The sequence below is a fragment of the Mobula birostris genome, chromosome 6 (assembly GCF_030028105.1).
Source record: "Mobula birostris isolate sMobBir1 chromosome 6, sMobBir1.hap1, whole genome shotgun sequence".
In the NCBI taxonomy this organism is placed as follows: Eukaryota; Metazoa; Chordata; class Chondrichthyes; order Myliobatiformes; family Myliobatidae; genus Mobula; species Mobula birostris.
This window is the reverse complement of record NC_092375.1, coordinates 158220614-158240829: the sequence shown is the minus strand read 5'-3', so window position 1 is coordinate 158240829 and position 20216 is coordinate 158220614.

Genomic DNA, 20216 nt, shown 5'->3' with positions numbered 1-20216 from the left:
CTGTCCATGCATGTGACACAGAGAAAGAGAGAGATATCTCATTACAGACGAAGGGCCCAAAGCATTGTTGAGGATCTCTTACACCCATCCCACAAACTATTTGACCCACTACGGTCAGGAAGGAGGCACAAAGGTACCTGTACTAGGACTGCCAGAGCGCGTAACAGCTTCTTTCCTCAGGCAGAGACTAATGAACACCCTGCCAGCACTGAGATCTTGTCACTAGGACAGCGAGTTGTTTACTGAACTGTTTACAGCTTACTGTTTACCTGTGCTGCACTTTACTAGATACATTTTGATTTGCATTTTATTAACTCATTTACAGTGTAATATTTTGTTTATGTGCTAAGTGTGATATATGTTGTGTGGATTCACCATGGTTCGTGGTTTGGTTGTACATAAGAAGAGTCAGATAACAATAAACTTGAACTTCATCTTGCACTTGAACTTGAAGTTGAAAGTCAGGGAAAGAAAGTCTCAATTAAACTGTATTGATTTCAATGCTTGTTTAATACCTGTGTAGTGCTTGTCTTATCTCGTGTAACTGGTTGCCGCACACTTTATGAGAAAATTAAATTACATAGTACTATATTAGGTGCTAGTAGGCCATCAGAAGCTCTAGGTATCAGAAGGAGGCAGTGAATAGAAAACACGCACATCTGGAGGTAAGCTTGTTTATAAAAAATAGCAATTTTTACCAAATATTTACATGAGTAAAAAACAATTCAAAATTCCAACATTCTGTTTAGGTTCCAAATCTCAGATATCAAATGAAAACAAAATTCCTTTTCAGTTAGAATCTGTGAGATTTATTAGAATAACCCCTATTACTCCATTTTCTGTAACTAATTAAATCTAATGTTATTTCCTATTTAAAGGTTTACAGACGAACATTTGCCTTTTTATTTATCCTTAGTTAGTTAGAAAAATAATTGAATTCCAATTCTTAAGTATTATGGTTAACTTCAGTTTCAGTTCAAGTCAGTATAACTACAATTCAAATTCAATCTCATATATATTTATTTATTTATTCATTCAGCTGAACTCCATTCACGACAAATTCTCCAAGATCACACTTTTCAAACAAAGTAAATCTCATTCAGTAACTTATCAAAGTCCTTGCAAAAATAATCAATTCCCTTACAGAAAATCAAATACAGATCCTTCAAATGAAAATAAACCTATAGATCCAACCGTATTAAATTCTCTGCATTATAAAAAATTTTGCTCCCGCGCTGGTTCTTCGATATTGGGTGGCTCGCAATCTTGTTTCTTGGTTCTTTGAATGAATTGGTGGATCATCCACAGGAAGTAGATTCACAAAACTTATACAAAAAAAAACCTGACCAAATCCCTTGGTATGACTTAACAGAACTAATTCCCTGTTTCAGGGGAGAGACCTTGGACATTTGTCGCTGCCGATTTTGTCTCGCTATAGCTGCTGCTTGTTGCAGCCATAGCTTTAATAAAACTTTTATTGATATCGCCTCTTCTCCAGAGATTTTACCCTAAGATTTTCAAGTAAGTAGGGTAGAGATACTCACTACTAATTTCGCATTTAACAGTTTATATCTTTAGCTTCTAATAGTTGGCTGAGTTTCTCTTGCTTGTCTATGCCTGCATCAGCCACACTTCATTCTTACTTAACTTATCTCCCCAAGTTCTCCTTTTAAAGAAAAATTCAGTAAACCTCGTTTTCATCCCTTCACAGGTAGAGCTTTCTAACATTACATTTTAGGGTTTAATTAACCTGGGTTTCACCTGAGGTTTAGCAAGTAAGGTAGGTGACCTCAGAGCAAAGATTAGCTCTGAGAACTGGATGTTAAAGCTATAACAGAAACGTGACTGAGCCAGGGGCAGGACTGACAACTCAATATTCCAGGATGCAGGTACTACTGGTTAGACAGAGCTTCAGGTAAGCGAGAAGGGGTTGCAGCCATTTTCGACAAGGGAGCAGTATTTACAGCTGACAGTCTTGAGTGGTTGTCCCATGAGGCTACATGGGCAGAATTCCAATGGTTAGCAGGAACTTGATGAGCAGGACTATAGAGAAAATGCTCATGGTAACATAGAAACATTGAAAACCCACAGCGCAATACAGGCCTTTCGGCCCACAGAGTTGTGCCAAGAATGTCCCTACCTTAGAAATTACTAGGCTTACCTATAGCCCTCTATTTTACTAAGCTCCATGTACCTATCTAAAAGCCTCTTAAAAGACCCTATCGTATCTACCTCCACCACCGTTGCCGGCAGCCCATTCCACACACTCACCACGCTCTGAGTAAAAAACTTTCCCCGACATCTCCTCCATACCTACTCCCCAGCACCTTAAACCTTTGTCCTCTTGTGGCAACCATTTCAGCCCTGGGAAAAAGCCTCTGACTATCCACACAATCAATGCCTCTCATCATCTTATACACCTCTATCAGGTCACCTCTCATCCTCCATCGCTTCAAGGAGAAAAAGTCTACTACTACTTCTCATAAGGCATGCTCCCCAATCCAGGCAACATCCTTGCAAATCTCCTCTGCACTCTTTCTATAGTTACCACATCCTTCCTGTAGTGAGGTGACCAGAACTGAGCACAGTACTCCAAGTGGGGTCTGACGAGGGTCCTATATAGCTGCAACATTACCTCTTGGCTCCTAAATTCAATTTCACGATTGATGAAGGCCAATACACCGTACGCCTTCTTAACCACAGATTCAACCTGCGCAGCTGCTTTGAGTGTCCTATGGACTCAGACCCCAAGATCCCTCTGATCCTCCACACTGCCAAGAGTTTTACCATTAATACTATATTCTGCCATCATATTTGACCTACAAAAATGCAACACTTCACACTAATCTGGGTTGAACTCCATCTGCCACCTCAGCCCAGTTTTATATCCTATCAATGTCCCGCTGTAATTTCTGACAGCCCTCCACACTATCCACAACACCTCTAACCTTTGTGTCATCAGCAAACTGACTAACCCATCCCTCCACTTCCTCATCCAGGTCATTTATAAAACTCACAAAGAGTAGGGGCCCCGAACAGATCCCTGAGGCCCTGGTGACTGAATCCATGCAGAATATGACCCGTCTACAACCACCCTTTGCCTTCCGTGGGCAAGCCAGTTCTGGATCCACAAAGCAATGTCCCTTTGGATCCCATGCCTCCTTACTTTCTCAATAAGCCTTGCATGGGGTACCTTGTTACATGCCTTGCTGAAATCCATATACACTACATCTACTGCTCTACTATCATCAATGTGTTTAGTCACATCCTCAAAAAATTTAATCAGGCTCGTAAGGTATGACCTGCCTTTCACAAAGTCATGCTGACTATTCCTAATCATAATATACCTCTCCAAATGTTCATAAATCCTGCCTCTCAGGATCTTCTCCGACAACTTACCAACCACTGAAGTAAGACTCACTGGTCTATAATGTCCTGGGCTATCTTTACTCCCTTGCTTGAATCATGGAACATCCGCAACCCTCCAATTTCCAGAACCTCTCCTGTCGCCATTGATGATGCAAAGATCATCGCCAGAGGCTCAGCAATCTCCTCCCTCGCCTCCCACAGTGTCCTAGGGTACATCTCGTCCAGTCCTGGTGATCTATCCAACTTGATGCTTTCCAAAAGTTCCTGCACATCCTCTTTCTTGATATCTACATGTTCAAGCTTTTCAGTCTGAAGATCCTTTTCCGTAGTGAATACTGAAGCGAAGTATTCATTAAGTACCTCTGCTATCTCCTTCAGTTCCATACACATTTTTCCACTGTCACACTTGATTGGTCCTATTCTCTCATGTCTTATCCTCTTGCTCTTCACATACTTGTAGAATGCCTTGGGGCTTTCCTTAATCCTGTCCGCCAAAGCCTTCTCATGGCCCCTTCTGGCTCTCCGAATTTCCTTCTTGAGCTCCTTCTTGCTAACCTTATAATCTTCTAGCTCTCTATCATTACCTAGCTTTTTGAACTTTTCATAAGCCCTTCTTTTCTTCTTGACTAGATTTACAAGAGCCTTTGTACACCACGGTTCCTGTACCCTGCCTTCCTTTCCCTGTCTCATTGAAACGTACCTATGCAGAATGGCAAGCAAATATCCCCTGAATGTTTGCCACATTTCTGCCGTGCATTTCCCTAAGAACATCTGTTCCCAATTTATGCTTCCAAGTTCCTGCCTGATAGCTTCATATTTCCCCTTACTCCTATTAAGTTTGTTCTTCTACCATCAGGCAAACGTTACAGGAGCATCAAAACTAAAACCACAAGGCTACTAAACAGCTTCCTCCCACAGGCAGTCAGACTGCTAAATAGCTGCTCTACCTGACTCTGCTTTGGACACTTTTAACTTGCACTGGACACTTATAACTTGAGTTTTACTGACATGTGGCTGTTGTGTTTTACTATTTATTGTTATGTTTATTATTTAGTGTTGCGTTTGTTATGTTATGATTGCACTGCTCCTGGGAAACGCTGTCTCATTCTGCCCTGAAGAGTTGAGGTATGGTTAGAATGACAATAAAGTTTTTTGAATCTTGTATTTGAATCTTGAATCTTAAACACGTGAATATTCCTATCCTTCTCCAATGCTATGGTAATAGAAATAGAATTGTGATCACTATCTCCAAAATGCTCTCCCACTGAGAGATCTGACACCTGACCAGGTTCATTTCCCAACACCAGATCAAGTACAGCCTCTCCTCTTGTAGGCTTCTCTACATATTTTGTCAGGAAACCTTCCTGAACACACCTAACAACCTCCACCCCATCTAAACCCATCACTCTAGGGACATGCCAATCAATATTTGGGAAATTAAAATCTCCCACCACGGCAACCCTATTATTATTACACCTTTCCAGAATCCATCTCCCTATCTGCTCCTCGATGTCCCTGTTACTATTGGGCAGTCTATAAAAAATGCCCAGTAGAGTTAATGACCCCTTCCTGTTCCTAATTTCCACCCACTGAGACTCAGTAGACAATCCTTCCCTGTCTTCCTCGTTTTCTACGGCCATGACACTATCTCTGATCAACAGTGCCACACCCCCACCTCTTTTGCCTCCCCCCCTGTCCTTTCCCAAACATCTAATCCTGGCACTCGAAGTAACCATTCCTGCTCCTGAGCTATCCAAGTCTCTGTAATGGCCACAACATCATAGCACCAAGTACTGATCCAGGCTCTGAGCTCATCCACTTTGTTCATAATACTCTTTGCATTAAAATAGACACATCTCAAACCATCGGTCTGAGCGCGTCCCTTCTCGATCACCTGCCTATCCTCCAACTCGCACTGTCTCCAAGCTTTCTCAATTTGTGAGCCAACCGCCTCTTCCTCCGTCTCTTCAGTTCGGTTCCCACCCCCCAGCAATTCCAGTTTAAACTCTCCCCAATAGCCTTAGCAAACCTCCCCACCAGGATATTGGTCCCCCTGGGATTCAAGTGCAACTCGTCCTTTTTGTACAGGTCTCGCCTGCCCCAAAAGAGGTCCCAATGATCCAGAAATCTGAATCCCTGCCCCCTGCTCCAATCCCTCAGCCACGCATTCATCCTCCACCTCAATCTATTCCCTTACTGTGATGAGATGACTACCTTTGTGGTCCTGATTCTCAACTTCCTTCCTAACTCCCTGTAGTCTGCTTTCAGGACCTCCTCCTTTTTCCTGTCTATGTCGTTGGTACCAATATGTATCACAGCCTCTGGCTGTTCACCTTCCCACTTCAGAATATCGTGAACGCCATCTGGAACATCCCAGACCCTGGCACCTGGGTGGCAAACTACCATCCATGCTTCTTTCCTGCATCCACAGGATCACCTGTCTGACCCCCTAACTTTAGAGTCCCTTGTCACTACTGCCATCCCCTTCCTTTCCCCACCCTTCTGAGTCGCAGGGCCAGACTCTGTGCCAGAGGCGCAGCCGCTGTTGCTTCCCCCAGGTAGGTCATCTCCCCAACAGTACTCAAACAGGAGTACTTATTGTTAAGAGTTCAGCCACAGGGGTGCCCTCTAGCCTCTGACTCTTGCCCTTCCCTTTCCTGACTATTACCCACTCATCTGTCTCCCCAGGCCCTGGTGTGACTACCTGCCTATAGCTCCTCTCTATCACCTCCTCACTCTCCCTGACCAGTCAAAGGTCATCAAGCTGCATCTCCAGTTCCCTAACACTGTCCCTGAGGAGATGCAGCTCGACACACCTGGCACAGATGCGGCTGTCCGATGGGCTGGGAATCTTCTGGACCTCCCACATCTGACACCGAGCACAGAAAACCGGCCTCACACACATACCTCCTGTCCGTATTCTACCCAGGCAATTTACTTTGCCTCAATCCATTAACGCCGAAGCCCCATTGACCCAAAGTCTTCCTGGTCTGTCTCCCTCTACCCATCGCCCACTCTTTGGGCGCCCACTCTATAAGGTGTCTCCTTTTAAACTCTTATTGCTGTTCTCACTGGCTGACGTCCATGTGCTTGTGCAATCGTGCCCCAATCAAACTGCTGAAGAAATAATAGGGTTGTATTACTAGGAGATTTTAATTTCCCCAGTATTGACTGGGACACCCAGAATTTTAAGGGGTTGAATGGGGTGGAATTTGTGAAATATGCCCAGGAAAGTTTCTTGTGTCAATCTATAAGGTCCATATCTGGACCTCCTCTAAGAGAACAAGACCTGGCAAGTAACTGAAGTGAGGGGGCACTTCGGCTCTGGTGACCATAGCTCTAGCAGTCTTAAGAGAGTAATTGAAAAGGATAGGGCAGGTCGTCAGGTTAAGATCCTAAACCGGACATGACTAAATTTGGGGGAATTATACAAGATCCAGCAAAGGTTGATTGACTAGGAGGAGTCAGCATGATTTTGTGCACGGCAAGTCATGAGCTAACCAAAAGGGACTTTAGCAAGGCCTACTTGGTAGGCTGGGCTGGAAGGTTAGGATCCATGGAATCCAAGGACACTGAGTTAGCTAGATTCAAAATTTGTTCAGTGGTTGGAAGCTAGGGGTGGTGGTTAAGTGTTATTTCTCGGAATGGACACTGGTCACTTAGTGGTAAGCTGCAAGATCAATGTTGGGACCCATGATATCCATGATATATGAATGAATTTTATGTAAATACACAAGCCTTGATCAGTAAATTTGTAGATGACATGAAATTAGGTGTTGATAGTGAAGAAGGTTGTCACATATTGCAGAGAGATCTTGATAAGTTAGAGAAGTGGGTCAATGAAGTTTTCAGTACAGCTAAATGAGAAGTGATGCAGTTTGGAAAGTCAAGCCAGTGTAGGAACTATACCTACAAATGATAGGGTAGTAGGACGTGTAGTAGAACAGACAGATGAGTGAAAGTTTGTTTAAAGTGGATCACAGGTAGACAGGGTGGTGAAAAAGACAATAAGGCATTTCGCATGCTGTCCTTCGTCAGTCAGGACACTGTGTATAGGAGTTGGGACATTATGTTGTTGTTGTAAAAAATCGCTGGTGGGGTTACATTTGGAGTACTGTATAGTTTTCATCACTTGTTTATGGAAACATAGAAACATAGAAAATAGGTGCAGGAGTAGGCCATTCGGCCCTTCGAGCCTGCACTGCCATTCAGTATGATCATGGCTGATCATCCAACTCAGAACCCTGTATCTGCCTTCTCTCCATACCCCCGATCCCTTTAGCCACAAGGGCCATTTCTAACTCCCTCTTAAATATAGCCAATGAACTGGCCTCAACTGTTTACTGTGACAGAGAATTCCACAGATTCACCACTCTCTGTGTGAAAAAGTTTTTCCTCATCTTGGTCCTAAAAGGCTTCCCCTTTATCCTTAAACTGTGACCCCTCATTCTGGACTTCCCCAATATCGGGAACAATCTTCCTGCATCTAGCCTGTCCAATCCCTTTAGAATTTATACGTTTCAATAAGATCCCCCCTCAATCTTCTAAATTCCAGGGAGTATAAGCCTAGTCAATCCAGTCTTTCATCATATGAAAGTCCTGCCATCCCAGGAATCAATCTGGTGAACCTTCTTTGTACTCCCTCTATGGCAAGAATGTCTTTCCTCAGATTAGGGGACCAAAGCTGCACACAATACTCCAGGTGTAGTCTCACCAAGGCCTTGTACAACTGCAGTAGTACCTCCCTGCTCCTGTATTCGAATCCTCTTGCTATGAATGCCAGCATACCATTCGCCTTTTTCACTGCCTGCTGTACCTGCATGCCCACTTTCAATGACTGGTGTATAATGACATCCAGGTCTCGTTGCACTTCCCCTTTTCCTAATCGGCCACCATTCAGATAATAATCTGTTTTCCTGTTTTTGCCACCAAAGTGGATAACCTCACATTTATCCACATTAAATTGCATCTGCCATGAATTTGCCCACTCACTTATCCTATCCAAGACACCCTCCATCCTCTTAGCATCCTCCTCACAGCTAACACTGCCGCCCAACTTCGTGTCATCCGCAAACTTGGAGATGCTGCATTTAATTCCCTCATCCAAGTCATTAATATATATTGTAAACAACTGGGGTCCCAGCACTGAGCCTTGCGGTACCCCACTAGTCTCTGCCTGCCATTCTGAAAAGGTTCCATTTATTCCCACCTTTTGCTTCCTGTCTGCCAACCAATTCTCTATCCAAATCAATACCATACCCTCAATACCGTGTGCTTTAAGTTTGCACACTAATCTCCTGTGTGGGACCTTCTCAAAAGCCTTTTGAAAATCCAAATATACCACATCCACTGGTTCTCCCCTATCCACTCTACTAGTTACATCCTCAAAAAATTCTATGAGATTCGTCAGACATGATTTTCCTTTCACAAATCCATGCTGACTTTGTCTGATGGTTTCACTGCTTTCCAAATGTGCTGTTATCACATCTTTGATAACTGACTCTAGCATTTTCCCCACCACCGATGTTAGGCTAACTGGTCTATAATTCCCCGGTTTCTCTCTCCCTCCTTTTTTAAAAAGCGGGGTTACATTAGCTACCCTCCAATCCTCAGGAACTAATCCAGAATCTAAAGAGTTTTGAAAAATTATCACTAATGCATCCCCTATTTCTTGGGCTACTTCCTTAAGCACTCTGGGATGCAGACCATCTGGCCCTGGGGATGTTCTAAAAAAGATGTTCTTAACCTAAAAAGAATGTGGAAAAGACTTAAGAAGATATTGCCAGGATTAGGCGACATGAGCTATAGGAAGACGTTGGCTAGACTCGGTCTTTATTCTTGGAACGTAAGGAAAAGAGGGGTGAACGTGTGAAAATGTTTAAAATTATGAGAAGTTTAGATAAATAATCTTCCTGAAATAGTAGGGGACAGAGGGTTCAGTGAGATGGAGGAACTGAGCGAAATACATGTTAGTAGGGAAGTGGTGTTAGGTAAATTGAAGGGATTGAAGGCAGATAAATCCCCAGGGCCAGATGGTCTGCATCCCAGGGTGCTTAAGGAAGTAGCCCAAGAAATAGTGGATGCATTAGTGATAATTTTTCAAAACTCGTTAGATTCTGGACTAGTTCCTGAGGATTGGAGGGTGGCTAATGTAACTCCACTTTTTAAAAAAGGAGGGAGAGAGAAACCGGGGAATTATAGACCGGTTAGCCTAACGTCGGTGGTGGGGAAACTGCTGGAGTCAGTTATCAAGGATGTGATAACAGCACATTTGGAAAGCGGTGAAATGATCGGACAAAGTCAGCATGGTTTTGTGAAAGGAAAATCATGTCTGACGAATCTCATAGAATTTTTTGAGGATGTAACTAGTAGAGTGGATAGGGGAGAACCAGTGGATGTGGTATATTTGGATTTTCAGAAGGCTTTTGACAAGGTCCCACACAGGAGATTAGTGTGCAAACTTAAAGCACACGGTATTGGGGGTAAGGTATTGGTGTGGGTGGACAGTTGGTTAGCAGACACGAAGCAAAGAGTGGGAATAAACGGGACCTTTTCAGAATTGCAGGCGGTGACTAGTGGGGTACCGCAAGGCTCAGTGCTGGGACCCCAGTTGTTTACAATATATATTAATGACTTGGATGAGGGAATTAAATGCAGCATCTCCATGTTTGCAGATGACACGAAGCTGGGTGGCAGTGTTAGCTGTGAGGAGGATGCTAAGAGGATGCAGGGTGACTTGGATAGGTTGGGTGAGTGGGCAAATTCATGGCAGATGCAATTTAATGTGGATAAATGTGAAGTTATCCACTTTGGTGGCAAAAATAGGAAAACAGATTATTATCCGAATGGTGGCCGATTAGGAAAAGGGGAGGTGCAACGAGACCTGGGTGTCATTATACACCAGTCATTGAAAGTGGGCATGCAGGTACAGCAGGCAGTGAAAAAGGCGAATGGTATGCTGGCATTTATAGCGAGAGGATTTGAGTGCAGGAGCAGGGAGGTACTACTGCAGTTGTACAAGGCCTTGCTGAGACCACACCTGGAGTATTGTGTGCAGTTTTGGTCCCCTAATCTGAAGAAGGACATCCTTGCCATAGAGGGAGTACAGAGAAGGTTCACCAGATTGATTCCTGGGATGGCAGGACTTTCATATGAAGAAAGACTGGATGAACTGGGCTTGTACTCGTTGGAATTTAGAAGATTGAGGGGGGATCTGATTGAAACGTATAAGATCCTAAAGGGATTGGACAGGCTAGATGCAGGAAGATTGTTCCCGATGTTGGGGAAGTCCAGAACGAGGGGTCACAGTTTGAGGATAGAGGGGAAGCCTTTTAGGACCGAGATTAGGAAAAACTTCTTCACACAGAGAGTGGTGAATCTGTGGAATTCTCTGCCACAGGAAACAGTTGAGGCCAGTTCATTGACTATATTTAAGAGGGAGTTAGATATGGCCCTTGTGGCTACGGGGGTCAGGGGGTATGGAGGGAAGGCTGGGGCAGTGTTCTGAGTTGGATGATCAGCCATGATCATAATAAATGGCGGTGCAGGCTCGAAGGGCCGAATGGCCTACTCCTGCACCTATTTTCTATGTCTCTATGTTTCTATAAGATACTGTAGGTGGAAACAATCTTCTTCCCCAGTGGTAGGGGAGACTAGGGGTCTGGGGCATAGATTTAAGGTGAGAGGGGAACTATGTTAGAGTATGGTTTATTACAGCTCCACTTTCTATAGCACAACTCCAAAACATCACCAAACTGCAAATCTTGGGAGTCAACAATTCCCTCTGCAATTAGATTCTTGATTTCCTGACTAATAGACTGCAATTAGCAAAGATAGTCCACAAGTCCAAAGTTAATTTTTTTATCAAAATACATACTGTATATAGGCCGGCTGGTGGCGTAGTGGCATCAGCGCCAGACTTTGGAGCAAAGGCTCCCGAGTTTGAACCCAGCCAGCTCCCCTGGCACGTTTTCCATCTGAGCTGGGTTGAGAGTCGAGCTAGCAACTCGACCTCGTTAAAAAGAAATTGCCTGCTACAGAAATATCAACAGCAAAAAGTTGATGGCCTATGCTCTCCTGTGAGTTTAAAAGGCAATTTCCTCTTTTTCCACATACTGTATATGTCACTGTATACAACCCGAGATTCATTATCTTGCGAGCATGCACAGTAGATCTAAGAAACACCATAGAATCATTGAAGGACTGCGCCCAACAGGCAGACAAACAATCGATGTGCTAAAGACAACGAACTGTACAAATACAAAAAGAAAAATAAGGGAGGAAAAGAAATAATAATAATAAATACAGTTTGTAAGAAATATCAAGAACATGCAATAAAGGGTCCTTGAAAGTGTATCCATAGGTTGTGGGAACTGATCAGTGATGGGGCAAGTGAAGTTGACTGAAGTTATCCTCACTGGTTCAACAGCCTGATGGTTGAGGGGTAATAACTGTTCCTGAACCTGATGGTCTGGTTCCTGAGGCTCCTGTACCATAGGACCAATAGGCAGCAACACTTCTGCCATTATTATCCTAGACACTGGTGCTCTGCAAGGTTGCATCCTCTGCTCCCTAGTTTATTCCTTGTGCCCTCATGACAGTGTGGGCAAACTCAGCTCTAATTCCAGCTAAAAGTTGGTACCACCATAGTGGGCCATGTCTCAGATAATGAGAATCAAAGTACAGAAAAGAGGTAGAGAACTTAATGGTATGGTGTCATGACAACAACCTTTCCCTCTATATCAAACAAGACCTGGTCATCGACTTCAGGAAGGTGAGTGGTGCACATGCTCCTGTTTTCCAAAATGGTTGAGAAGATTGAACAGAAATCTGCCATGGTCCAACCATGAGACACTATAACTAAACATACTCACCAAGGCCTGTACTTCCTCAGGAGCCTAAATTAATTTGGCATATCTCCATTGACCCTTCACAATTTTATTGATACACCATAGAATCATCCTTTCTGGATGGATACAGCTTGGTGTGGCAACAGTGCTGCATCTCACCACAGAAAACACTATAGAATTGAGGAATCAGCTCTGTACATCAAGGACTCTCAGTACATGCTCCTTAGAAAAGCAGAAAGCATAATCAAAGGCCCCACTGACCCCAGATATTCCATCTTCTCCCCTCTTCCACTGAGCAGATACAACAGCCTGAAAACATGTATCCCAAGGCAAAAGAATAGCTTCTACCCTGCTGTTAAGAGACTATTGAATGGTTTCCCAGTACAATAAGTTCGACTCTTGACCTCGAAATCTACCTTATGATCTTGCACCTTATTGTTTACCTGCACTGCACTTTCTCTGTAGCTGTTGCAGATTTTTTTGCATTCTGCTATTATTTTAACTTGTTCTACCTAAGACAGCATAAAAGTGAAAGAGAGGGCATATAATATAGCAAAATTTAGTGTGAAGTTGGAGGATTTAATAATCAATAGAAGGCAACTAAAATGTCAAAAGGAGAGAAAAGATAAAACATGAATTCAAGATAGCTAGTGAGTGCAGTTGCTATTATTAAGGAGAAGGTGCTTTGAAATGTCTGAAGGTCAATAAATCACCTGGACCAGATGGATTACACCCCAGAGGTCTGAAAGAGGTCACTGAAGAGATTGTGGGGGGATTAGTAATGATCTTTCAAGAATCACTAGATTCTGGAATGGTTCCAGAGAACTGGAAAATTGCAAATGTCATTCCACTATTTAAGAAAGGAGGGAGGCAGAAGAAAGGAAATTATAGGCCAATTGGCTAGTGTTCAGTTGTTGGGAAGACTTTTGAATCCATTAGTACCAATGAGGTTTCAGGGTACTTGGAGGTACAAGATAAAATAGGCCAAAGTCAGCATGGTTTCCTTGAGGAGAAATCTTGCCTGAATTCCTTAAGGAAATAACAAGCAGGATACACAAAGGAGAGTCAGTGGATGTTGGTTACTTGGATCTTCAGAAGGCCTTTGACAAAGTGCTACTTTGTAACAAGGTAAGAGCCCATGATATTATAAGAACGATACTAGCATAGATGGATGATCTGCTGACTGGCTGGAGGCAAAGTGGAAATAAAGGGGGCCTTTTCTGCTTGGCTGCTGGTGACTAGTGTTGTTCCACAGGGGTTGGTGTTAGGACCTCTTCTTATCATGTGATATAACAATGATTTGGATAATGGAATTGATGGTCTGTGGAGAAATTTGCAGACGATACAAATATATGTGGAGAGGCAGATAGTGTTGAGGAAGCAAGGTGTCTGCAGAACAATTTAGACAGATTAGGAGAATGGGCAACAAAGTAGCAGATGGAATATAGTGCACAGACATGAATGGTCATGCACTCTGTTAGAAAGAATAAAGGTGTCAACTATTTTCTAGACAGGAAGAAAATATTAAAAAAAACAGAGGTGCAAAGGGACATGGGAGTCCTTGTGCAGGATTCCCTACAGATTAACTTGCAGGTTGAGTCAGTGTTAAGGAAGTTAAATATAAAGTTAGCATTTATTTCGAGAGGACCTAAATACAAAAGCAAGGATGTAATGCTGATACTTTATAAGGCATTGGTCAGACACTCTTGAAGTATTGTGAGCAGTTTTGAGTCCTTTATCGAAGAAAAGATATGTTGGTAATGGAGAGGGGCCAAAGGCGGTTCACAAGAGTTATTCTGTGAATGAAAAGATTAATGCATGGGGAGCATTTATTGGCTCTGGGCCTGTATTTGCTGGAGTTTAGAAGAATGTGGAGAAATCCCTTTGAAATAGTTCAAATATTATAAGACCTAGATAGAGTGGATGTGGACAGGATGTCTTCTATAGTGAGGGAGTCTAGGACCAGAGGGCACAGCCTCAGAATGGAAGGACATACATTCAAAACAGATTTGCTGAGGAATTCCTTTATACTGAGGGTGGTGAATCTGTGGATTTCATTACCATAGACAGCTGTGGAAGCCAAGTTATTGGGTATATTTAAAGCAGTTTGAAATGTTCCTGATTAGTAAATGTGTCAAAGGTTACAGGGTGAAGGCAGGGGAATGCAGTTGAGAAGGATAAGAAATCAGCCATGATGGAATGAGGTTAAAGACCCGATGAGCCAAGTTCGGCTCATATGTCTTATAGTCTTATAGTCCAAGGATTTGGAAAGGTACATGGAGGGGCTGGGCTTAGAGGGATATGTGCTAAAAACAGAAAATTCAAAGATCAAAGTTCAAAGTAAATTTATTATCAAAGTACTTATATGTTACCATATATAACCTTGAGATAATTTTCTTATGGACATTCATAGTAGATACAAAAAATATAACAAAATCAATGAAAGATCGTCGCCAACAAGGAGGACAAATAACCAATGTGCAAAAGACAACAAACTGTGCAAAAAAAGGAAAGAAAAGAAGTAACAATAATAATAATTGGAGCTAGCTGTGTCGGCACTGTGGTTTGCACAAAGTTGTTAATCCAAAGGACTTGCGTCTAAGCTGCATTGTTTATATCTCGGAGATGTTTATGAATGTTTGATTTTTTTCATGGTATTTTAAGATTTGTGTTAATTTGAGAGTTACATTTTAAATCAAAATGAACTTACACTGAACTAGGCAAGTGGAGTGAATTCCATCATTGTGTGTTGTAAAGAGTGGAATCAATTTGTGATGTCGGGTAAGGCCCTCACCATGGGAAGCGAAGCCCATTCTTGGTCTGAATTTGTAGTTGGGGCACTTTGGTGTCTATCTTCTGGACAATGGAGACATCAAGGATGTTATTGCAAAGGATTTGGTGATGGTGATGTCATTGAAAATCAAGGAAGATAGTTAAACACTTGAAAAAGATATCTACGCAGAAAATCAATACCAAGTCCAGAAAAGTGCAGCAAATCTGATGGGAATTTGATATTGAGCTGACGCATGTTGCGACCTTCTGGTCTTAATATTGAATTTAAGTCATTTCTCAGTCTGTCTCTCCCTCTCTTTCACTCTCTGTTTCTCTGTCTGTATCTCCATCTCTTTGTCTGTCTGTCTCTCACTGTGTCACAATTTAAAACTAATTCGTTTTCCTCTCTTCCCCACTTCAATGATCAAGGGATCTTCACCTGAAACATTTCCATTATTTCTCTTTCCACAGAGTATTTCCCTCATTTTTCTCTTTTGATTTCCTCTAGCCAGTAGTTGCCATATAATCTTTTGGGGGTACTTAAAATCAATCTCTTTATCATGTACAGAGGGGATGTCAGGGATAAGTTTTTTACACAGAGAGTGGTGAGTACATGGAATGGGCTGCCGGCGGTGGAGGTGGAAATGATAGGGTCTTTTAAGAGATTCCTGGATGGCTACATGGGGCTTAGAAAAATAGAGGACTATAGGTAAAGCCTTGGTAGTTCTAAGGTTGGGACATGTTCGGCACAGCTTTGTGGGCCAAAGGGCATGTATTGTGCTGTAGGTTTTCTATGTTTCTATGCTCTTCTTACTGTTTATCGCTCACGTGCACACACACACACACGCTAACACACAGTCCTTTGTTTTTACAGGCAATCAACTTATTTTTATTATGTGTGATATTTCTGATGCATGTTTCTACACAGTGAATTTAAACTGAGTTTGAACCCTTGGATTTACATTAATCATGGATGAGAATTATGTTAGGCCATGAGATATTATGAAGATGATTTTTTCTTCAAGTTCTCTTGTACCATTTGCCTCTGCACTAGTGTGGAAGGTCAAGTCAAGTCACTTTTTATTGTCATTTTGACCATAACTGCTAGTACAGTACACAGTAAAAACGAGACAACGTTTTTCAGGACCATGGTGCTACATGAAACAATACAAAAACTACACTGAACTACGTAAAACAACACAAAACTACACTAGACTACAGACCTACCCAGGACTGCATAAAGTGCACAAAACAGTGCAGGTATTACAATAAATAATAAACAAGACAATAGGCACAGCAGAGGGCAGTAGGTTGGTGTCAGTCCAGGCTCTGGGTATTGAGGAGTCTGATGACTTTGGGGAAGAAACTGTTACATATTCTGGTCGTGAGAGCCCAAATACTTCGGTGCCTTTTGCTAGATGGCAGGAGGGAGAAGGGTTTGTATGAGGAGTGCATAGGGTCCTTCATAATGCTGTTTGCTTTATGGATGCAGCGTGTGGTGTAAATGTCTCTAATGGCGGGAAGAGAGACCCCAATGATCTTCTCAGCTGACCTCACTATCCACTGCAGGGTCTTGCGATTCGAAATGGTGCAATTTCCGAACCAGGCAGTGATGCAGCTGCTCAGGATGCTCTCAATACAACCTCTGTAGACTGTGGTGAGGATGGGGGTGGGAGATGGATTTTTCTCAGCCTTCACAGAAAGCGGAGACGCTGCTGGGCTTTTTTTGCTATGGAGCTGGTGTTGAGGGACCAGGTAAGCAGGGTCTTGATGTGCCTCATGACGAGCCTCTTGAGACACTTCATGATGGTGGATCTCAGTGCAACGGGATGGTAGTCGTTGGGGCAGGACACTGAAAACTACTTTGGCACAGAGACAATGGTGGCGGCCTTGAAGCGCATAGGAACGACGGCGCTGCTCAGGGAGATGTGGAAGATGTCAGTGAGAATCTCAGCTAGCTGGTCTGCACATCCTCTAAGCACTCTGCCAGGAACATTGCCTGGTCCAGCAGCCTTCCATGGGTTGACCCTGCACAGGGTTCTCCTCACGTTGGCCATGGTAAGACATAGCACCTGGTAGTTTGGAGGAGGGGTGGTCTTCCTCGCCGCCACGTCATTCTCCACCTCAAAACAAGCGTAGAAGTTATTCTAAAGCCAATCTATGTTCCGTGCCTATTCTGGTATCTGTCCCCCACTTTTCCTTCGCTACATCGACGACTGCATTGGCGCTGCTTCCTGCACGCATGCAGAACTCGTTGACTTTATTAACTTTGCCTCCAACTTTCACCCTGCCCTCAAGTTTACCTGGTCCATTTCCGACACCTCCCTCCCCTTTCTAGATCTTTCTGTCTCTGTCTCTGGAGACAGCTTATCCACTGATGTCTACTATAAGCCTACTGACTCTCACAGCTATCTGGACTATTCTTCTTCTCACCCTGTCTCTTGCAAAAACGCCATCCCCTTCTCGCAATTCCTCCGTCTCCGCCGCATCTGCTCTCAGGATGAGGCTTTTCATTCTAGGACGAGGGAGATGTCTTCCTTTTTTAAAGAAAGGGGCTTCCCTTCCTCCACTATCAACTCTGCTCTTAAACGCATCTCCCCCATTTCACGTACATCTGCTCTCACTCCAACCTCCCGCCACCCGACTAGGAATAGGGTTCCCCTGGTCCTCACCTACCACCCCACCAGCCTCCAGGTCCAACATATTATTCTCCGTAACTTCCGCAACCTCCAACAGGATCCCACCACTAAGCACATCTTTCCCTCCCCCCCCCCGCATTCCACAGGGATCGGTCCCTACACAACTCCCTTGTCCATTCGTTCCCCCCAATCCCTCCCCACTGATCTCCCTCCTGGCACTTATCTGTGTAAGCGGAACAAGTGCTACACACGCCCTTACACTTCTTCCCTTACCACCATTCAGGGCCCCAAACAGTCCTTCCAGGTGAGGCAACACTTCACCTGTGAGTCGACTGGGGTGATATACTGCGTCCGGTGCTCCCGATGTGGCCTTTTATATATTGGCGAGACCCGACGCAGACTGGGAGACCGCTTTGCTGAACATCTACGCTCTGTCCGCCAGAGAAAGCAGGATCTCCCAGTGGCCACACATTTTAATTCCACATCCCATTCCCATTCTGACATGTCTATCCATTGCCTCCTCTACTGTAAGGATGAAGCCACACTCAGGTTGGAGGAACAACACCTTATATTGCGTCTGGGTAGTCTCCAACCTGATGGCATGAACATCGACTTCTCTAACTTCCGCTAAGGCCCCACCTCCCCCTCGTACCCCATCTGTTACTTATTTTTATGCACACATTCTTTCTCTCACTCTCCTTTTTCTCCCTCTGTCCCTCTGAATATACCTCTTGCTCATCCTCTGGGTCCCCCCCCCCTTGTCTTTCTTCCCGGACCTCCTGTCCCATGATGATCTCATATCCCCTTTTGCCTATCACTTGTCCAGCTCTTGGCTCCATCCCTCCCCCTCCTGTCTTCTCCTATCATTTTGGATCTCCCCCTCCCCCTCCAACTTTCAAATCCCTTACTCACTCTTCCTTCAGTTAGTCCTGACGAAGGGTCTCGGCCTGAAACGTCGACTGCACCTCTTCCTACAGATGCTGCTTGGCCTGCTGCGTTCACCAGCAACTTTGATGTGTGTTGTAGAAGTTATTCAATGCATCTGGGAGGGAGACATCACCAGCACAGGCCGGTGGTGTTGTCTTGTAGTTGGTGATGTCCTGAATGCCCTTCCACATGCGCCGCGTGTCACCGCTGTCCTGGAAGTAGATGTGGATTCGCTGGGTGTGTGTACGTTTTGCCTCTCTGATGGCCCGGGACAGATTGGCCCTGGCTGTTGTTAGGGCTGCCTTGTCGCCTGCTCTGAAGGTGGAGTCATGGGTCCTCAGCAGCGCACGCACCTCCGCGCTCATCCATAGCTTCTGGTTAGCGCGTGTAGTGATGGTCTTGGACACAGTGACGTCACAATGCACTTGCTGATGTAGCTAGTCACTGACGCCGTATACTCCTCTAGAAAGGTAATGTGGTGCAGCCACTGACCTGCGCTCCAGTAAATTTTATGCCAGAATCTGTGTTTCAATATTATCAATATTACTTCCATATGTTATTAAATATGAGGAATGCTCTTTTCTTAGCTGAGGGAGGGCAGCAAAGTAATAGCAACTTGCCCCTATTTAATATGATGCTTTATGATTTCTTGAAGTCTGGAGGCAATATGAAGGATTCCCAGGAGCACTTCCTCCCAATTGTAGGCTATATGTGATCGCCCCTGCTCTGTTCTCCTGTTGAGAGAGAGAGTGATAGAACATTGTTGGCAAATGCGAATGAGGAAATAAGAATGTTAGGTGGGTGTAGTATGATTCTGCAAATATGACCTTGTTCAGTCTTTGTGTGGTTAGTATATGTGACTGTTCCATCAACATCGGTACATAATCCAAAGGTCAATGAGAAAGATTAACTTGGTTCAGTTAGTCATTCTGCCAAATCTGATGCCAGGCTTCACTCAGAGTTCTCCTTCCAGCTTTTCAGCTCTGATAAACCACTTCAATGGCAGTTGCTTTGGATCTGGAAGCATAGACTGGTCAAAACAGATAAAACATGGCTGATTTCCTTCGTGAAAGAAAATCGCATTAGAACATAGTCTACATGACTCATTATAGCTACTCCACTATTCAGTAATATCATGGCTGATTGATTCTTGGTTCAATTCCATTAGTCTGCCTCTTCCTCATAATCCCAGACCTCCCTATGGAACAAAACTGTCTGACTTCACCTTGAACGACTCCATGATTTCACTTTCAAATAATTTCCAGGGTTTCACAATCTTCTGAGATGAAATTCCTCCTTGACTATGTCTTAACTGACTGACAACTTTTTCTGTTACTTACATTTTTGCACGAAGTGAGATCTGGTTATATGGGGTGAGTGAGAATAGGGTAAAGGCATACTCCTTGCAGCTGATCCATCCAGAGAAGCTATATAGAGGAAAAATATGAATGAGAGAAGAGGAAAGAAAGAGAAGCAAAAATATGCTGCAACTCTCAGATATATGACACCGAGATTGCTGGAAGTCTAAATATGACAAAGCTTGCTGGAAAAGCCTGACAGGTCAGGCGGCATCCATGAAGAAAGAATAAAAACTTAATTAGCATTAGAAGCTGATGGTTCTCATCAGAACTGGGTGATTCTGATACAAACTGGAATGGCT